This window comes from Delphinus delphis, chromosome 1 (genome assembly GCF_949987515.2).
Source record: "Delphinus delphis chromosome 1, mDelDel1.2, whole genome shotgun sequence".
NCBI lineage: Eukaryota > Metazoa > Chordata > Mammalia > Artiodactyla > Delphinidae > Delphinus > Delphinus delphis.
In genome coordinates this window covers 161718822-161725656 of record NC_082683.1, presented here as the reverse complement: position 1 = coordinate 161725656, position 6835 = coordinate 161718822, and the positions used below count along the sequence as shown (strand labels likewise).

Sequence of the window (6835 nt, the reverse complement as noted above, 5' to 3'; positions counted from 1 at the left end):
TTGCAGAAGTGAAGTCCTTGTATTTAAACTATCAAAATTCTGACCTTTCAAAACAGGTTTTCTAAAACAATTTTTTTTGCAAATCAGCATTTGCTTTTAAACTCTTAAAATGTCAATTAAAAAAATCCTTACAGATAAATCTTAAAGTTATTCCTTTCAGTCTCAATTAGTTTTTTACTTTTAGCTATATATTGAACACAGAATCAGTTTCTAAGTCCATGTCTAATGAAAAACAGTTTCACTGTAAAATAAAACTAGACAATCTATTATAACTGGTATAGAAGAGTCTGAGTGTGATTTATCAAAATTCAGAATTAAATTTCTATAATAGTTGAAACACTTTCAGTCTCTTCTTACTATTCAAAACCTGAAACTTCCTATGAGACTAGAAAGTCAGCAGAGAAGATCAAACAGACTTAAGCACTGCCCAACTTCTTCTAAAGTGATGAACTCGGGCTTCCCTGGTGGTGCAGTGGTTGGGAGTCCGCCTGCCGATGCAGGGGACACGGGTTTGTGCCCTGGTCCAGGAGGATCCCGCATGCCACGGAGCGGCTGGGCCCGTGAGCCATGGCTGCTGAGCCTGCGTGTCCGGAGCCTGTGCTCCGCAATGGGAGAGGCCACGAGAGTGAGAGGCCCGTGTACCCGCAAAAAATAAATAAGTAAGTAAGTAAGTAAGTAAGTAAGTAAGTAAATAAATAAATAAATAAATAAATAAATAAAGTGATGAACTCTTAACCTTGAAGTAGTCATCTTGAGTAACAAGGGAATTTCTCAGTCTGTTCTCTGGATTAAATAGACACGATTCCACCGTCTGTATGCTTCAGCCCACAGATTTCTTTTGTGGGCCATTTCCAGAGGATGGAGTAGCTTCATGAATTGAGCATTCACTTGGCAAAACTTCAGCTCCTGGATCAACTTCATTACAGTGGTAGTTAACAGCTGTATAATCCAGAGGAATAACGTAAGTCCTTTGTTCCCCAGTAGACCACTGAGGTGGCATCTGATAACTATAAACCCACAGCTGATATCCGGTCATAACCTGAACTGGTGAATTTGGATAAGGAGGATAAGCCTGAACATACTGATTCATCGTGGTTGGAGGCTGCATGTAAGTTTCAGTGTTGGGATTACTCCAGTGTCTGGATTACACTGAAACTGTGGTAGAGGAGGAGGATTAAAAACCAAAGGACGGGGCTTCCCTGGTGGCGCAGTGGTTGGGAGTCCGCCTGCCAATGCAGGGGATGCGGGTTCATTCCCCGCTCCGGGGCGATCCCATGTGCCGCGGAGCGGCTGGGCCCATGAGCCATGACCACTGGGCCTGTGCCTCCGGAGCCTGTGCTCCGCAAAAAAAACCCCAAAGCACGTGGCTGTACATGATAAGCACTTAAATTTTGTTTCCTGATTGCAGGGCCCAGTTTCAGCTTTTTACCATGGAAATTTACCTGTGCTTCTACTATCTTCTGCACATCCATGTCATTATAAAATGAAACAAGTCCATAGCCTTTGGACACACCAGTTCAGTCCGTGATTATCTTCACTTCTTTTACTGAACCATACGTAGCAAAGAAGCTTGTAATTTCGGTTTCATCCATCCTAACATCAATTCTACCACCACCAAAAAAAAAAGGTATTTGGCATGATTTTGCCTTCTGGTAAAACATAGCCTTGGCTGGTCGTAGTTGGTGAAGGCTGGGTGCTGGCCTCTCTGGAGGCGGTTGAGTTTGGAGTCTCAGGATTTGCAGCCTCAGGATGGCGGTAGCCAGGGTTCCCGCAGAGGGGCTTTCGGAGGAGCAGGGGCTGCTGTTAGGCCTGCTCGTGCCCGCCGCCCGGCTTGACAGGGCGCAGGCGGACGAGCGAGGACAGTCAGAGACGGGTGGCGAGGCCGATGGGCACAGGCGGACTCCCCTGGCCTTTTCCTTAGGATCACCTGTTCTAGATGGAAACTTCTTTAAGGCCTGGATCAGATCATCTTTTCTAGACTGTCAGTACTAAGTTCATCCTAGTGGAGCCAGAGTTCTAACCAGTCCGGGGCAGAGTGTGAATGGAGGGCGGTGGTATTGACATTTGACATCATTAATTGATATTTGCTATGGTAATCATTATTATGGTACCGATATCATTATCTTATTCTCTACCTGATTCTCTACCTCTCATACCTGATAAAGCAGGGAGGAAGCATTTGCACATTCTGACGGGTAATTGGAAAGGTGGCCTGAGTAAACAAAATACATAATAACGAGTGTGGAGTCATTTGGGAATCCCTGGGATTAGCTCTGTCCTGCTGAGCCGGATCCTTTTCCCAGATACTTCAGCATTTTGTTAATAGCTCAGCACTGCAACTATCATGGAAAGGAAACGAGCTTTTGCCATCCACTCTGGTGAGAAGCTACTGGCGTGTTTTACCCGCTTCCTGCATGTTCATTAGGGAATGTGACACTCCAGCCACCAAGCAGCCCCGACACCTCCTGGAAACACTTTTTGCTTCCTCTGCAATGCAGCTCTAAGCTGTCCTTTGAGCATTTGGCCTGCTCTTGGAGCTCTGACAGTTTCCTGGTGGGAGCTGATGAGTTTTCTGAAGAGCTGTGTGTGTGTGTGTGTGTGTGTGTGTGTGTGTGTGTGTGTGTGTGTGTGTTCAAGGACGTATCTATGGTACTAAATCAAATAGCAAAGAAAGATTTATAATGAAATGTAATAGTCTCCCACTCCATCCTTCCCCACTCTTCAAACGTCACTTCTGACAGTTTACCTCCCAAACCATAAACAGTATGCTTGATTTCTTACCTTAGACGTATCTGTTGACTCCCTGCTACGAAAAACAAGGGTTTAGCTCTTTTCCCCCCTCATTCTGGATTCCATCCTCCTCTCAAATTTTTAATAAACGCATTGGTAATTTTAGTTATTTTCATCACTTTTGCAAATTTAAACAATATACGAAAACCTCTATTTCTCGCTCCCTGAGCTGCAGACAGTGTCTTATTTTTGCATCATGTAAAACTAGACTATGAAGCGACCGTGTCTTGCACCTCCTCACCCAGCCTGGTCTCCCAAGCCTGTACTAGCTACACCTTGGCGTTTGCGATGTCAAGATGGGTAACCGTAACATTCTGTTTAGTCCTTTGTTTATAAGTTGATTTTAAATGCTGAAAACAAGTAAGTGACATTTATGTTACCATGATTATGTAAATATTCTTTATTGTAGAGCCAAAAAAAAAAAAGCTGTGGGTCCAAAATAAACCCTGGGCCACTCATTCTAAGCGAAGTAAGTTAGAAAGAGAAGGACAAATACCATATGATATCACTTATATGTGGAATCTAAAATATGACACAAATGAACTTATCTATGAAACAGACTCACAGACATAGAGAACAGACTTGCGGTTGCCAAGGGGGAGGGGGTGTGGGAGAGGGTTGGACTGGGAGTTTAAGATTAGCAGATGCAAACTATTATATATAGAATGGATAAACAACAAGGTCCTACTGTATAGCACAGGAAACTATATTCAATATCCTGTGATAAACCATAATAGAAAAGGATATATATATATGTATATGTATAACTGAATCACTTTGCTGTACACCTGAAACTACCGCAATATTGGAAATCAACTATATATTCTATTAAAAATCATTCTGAGAATACTAATTATAATTTTTGAGCATTTTATGTTCCCAAATAATATTTGTTTGCTCTAGAGTCAGTCCTTCAAAGGGGACCAACCTAAGGTATCACCTATTACTTTGGAGAAAGTAGGGCTGTGGGTCTTCACTACCAAAATTTGTTCTTTGGCAAAGACCTGAGGCCATGTCTCCTCATTGTGAATTTAGGTCAGCGTGCTTCTTGTACGAGGATGCATGCATTTCAGCCTCGTCTTCAGTGAGAGGCTGACCAGCGCTCTGTGAGCAAAAGAAACATCCCTGGACATCACCCAATTCCCTTGTCCAAGGGCAGCTTCTAGGCTCCCCCAGGGGCACTAACCACAGAACTGTGCAGCCCCTTGACTCTTTCCTGAGGAAGATTTCTCTAAGAAAAGGGTTCCCCTCCCCAACTTTCCCCAGAGCCTGGAGAAGCCTCTGAGATGGACAAACTGAAGGACTGGGATGTAGGAGCCCAACACTTTGCCCAAAATCCTGCAGAAGGAAAGCAACCGGTGTGCCCCACAGAAGCCTGAAGAGGCAGTGAGATTGCGAATGGGACTCGGGGCTGAAGCTGACATGCTGTTTGCAAAAGAGCACAGCACAGCCCTTGCCCCTTAACCTGCTCGCGACCACTTACAGCGGGCAGCCTCTCAGAGGAAGATGTTGCTATCGCCCTATGTTAACATGGCCTGTTACTGGGTGTCTATAAACAGAATAATACTTTTTTTTTTTTTTTAAAGCCTTCAGAGTCCTTGCAAGAAGGAAGGCTCCAGCTGGAGTGGATGGGATGACCTCTGCCAGGCGGTCTGGCTACAGGACCCTAAGGCTAAAGCCCTAAGGCGGGTCTCTCAGTCCTGAGGACTTGTTTGCCTCGTCCCGGAATGAGAAGCCATCTCCCTCTGAGGGAGGCCAGAGGAGGGAGGCTGAGGGAGGCTGAGCCCTTGCCACCTATCTAGGAGAATGCTAGGAAGGAGAAAATGGGGAAGGGTGGAGGGAGGAGTTTCACAAAGGATGCAGCAGAGATGGGCCCTTGCTTCTGTGGTACCCTATTCCTTCCTCTGCCTTCACCACATCACTGTGGCCGCTTCTTAATTTGTTAACAGTGGGAGGGAAGTTTAGAACTTCCTGGAATCCAGCCTCAGCCGATGTGAAACGTGTCCAGCCAGACCCCAGAGGTCTTGGCAAATCAGCTTCCTGCCTCCCAGAGGCTGAAGCCGTCAAGAGGACAGAGCCCCCTTCAGGAAAAGCATTTATGAGTAGGGCAGGAAGGTCAACCCTGGAACCCCTAATGGTGCCACCTTTGCTACGAAGGAGCAAGACAGAGCAGACCCTGTGGCTCCGAGGTCCCCGTCCAAAGGCTCAGCGCCCATCGTACATCTACCTGGGTCTCCTTGCCATCACATACACTCCATTTCTACCCTCACAACCATGGGGGCCTTTGGGAAGGAAAACTGAGGCCAAAACACACAAACTAATATCACCCAAGGCCATGAGCCTGAATGTCAGGGACACCACTGGGATTTGAACGCAGGCCCCCTGACCAGGGTAGGCCGTGCCCGCAGCACCTTGATCTCGTGGGTAAACAATCTCTTCATCTCAGTAGGTGGGCCACTTCTGGTCAGCCAGCTCATCCCATCTGCAGTTCGCTCATTCAATCAGCATTCACTGAGCACCTATCAATCACCAGACACCTCAGGGCTGGGGAGACAAAGACAGGGTCCCAGCAGTAGGAAGTCCACCCTTAGTAAACAGACAGCTGCACGGGGTGATAAGTGTGGCTGGGCTGACGTGAGGCAAATGTGGATTCTCCCTAGCTTCCCAGTGAGCTGTCGATGTCAGATTTCCCTTCCTCTGGGGTTTGGGACACTTCCACGCTGACTGGCAGAGGTAGCCCTGCCACCCACTGAGCTTTGGGGTTGGAAAAGGCCCTGGCACAGTGACTCGTGGCTGTGATTCCTTATGACCTGTCTGTGCCACAGCCTTGACTACAAAGCAAGTGTCATTCTTGACACCCCAAGGACACTGGCCAGGCTGCCTGTAGGCCCGTTAATGTGACCAGGCTTGGCAACAGTGTCCATGAACTGGTGCTCAAGGCACCTGAAGAAATAAGACAGGGCCTAAAAGAAAGAAGGGTGATGAGTCAGGGAATGCGTGGCTGAGGCCCAAATCAGAGGTGCTGGCTTCTTCGTGCAGCAGGAACCCTTCCCTTCTTCTGAGTGGCCCCAGCGCCTGCTCCCAGACTGAGCCCAGCTCTACCTTGTCACAAGTCAGGTGGCCTGGAGCTGCGCTCTGTGCCTTAGTTTCCACATCTACTGAATAAGGAGGATGACAGGAGAGCCTCCATTGTAGGGTTATTTGAATTCGTATTTGTTAAGCACTTAAACAGTTCCCAGGACATGGAAAACACTATGGAAGGGCTTTTTAAAAAAAATAAAAGAAGGGATCCAAGAGGCAGTGGCCCCGTTACCTTCACCCAGGATCCCCTCCATGGAGCATGGAGAAGTCAAAAGAGGACAGGCTTACTCAACAGGAAGGTAGCACTATTGGTGGAATGTAAATTGGTGCAGCCACTGTAGAAAACAGTTTAGAGTTTCCTCAAAAAACAAAAATAGAGCTACCGTATGGTCCTGAAATCCCACTCCTGGGTATATATCCAGAGAAAACTGTAATTCGAAAAGATACATGCACCCCAATATTCAAAGCAGCACTATTCACAATAGCCAAGACATGGAAGCAACCTAACTGTCCATCAACAGATGAATGGATAAAGAAGATGTGGTATATATATATATATATATATATATATATATATATATATATATATACTGTGTATATGTATATATAATATTCCATTGTGTATATATATATACAATGGAATATTACTCAGCCATAAAAAAGAATGAAATAATGCCATTTGCAGCAACATGGAAAGACCTAGAGATTATCATACTAAGTGAAGGAAGTCAGAGAAAGATAAATACCATATGATATCACTTACATGTGGAATCTAAAAAATGATACAAATGAACTTATTTACAAAACAGAAACAGACTCACAGACATAGAAAATAAACTTATGGTTACCAAAGGGGAAAGGTGGGAGGATAAATTAGGAGTTTGTAATTAGCAGATACAAACTACTATATACAAAATAGATAAACAACAAAGACCTACTGAATAGCACAGGGAACTATATTCAA

At 45.4% G+C, this 6835-nt stretch overlaps 1 pseudogene; it reads right to left on the bottom strand.

Annotated features, from left to right (window-relative positions):
• Nucleotides 1–406: 406 nt before the first annotated feature.
• Nucleotides 407–5231, bottom strand: LOC132431797 (deleted in azoospermia-like; annotated as a pseudogene).
• Nucleotides 5232–6835: the final 1604 nt, after the last annotated feature.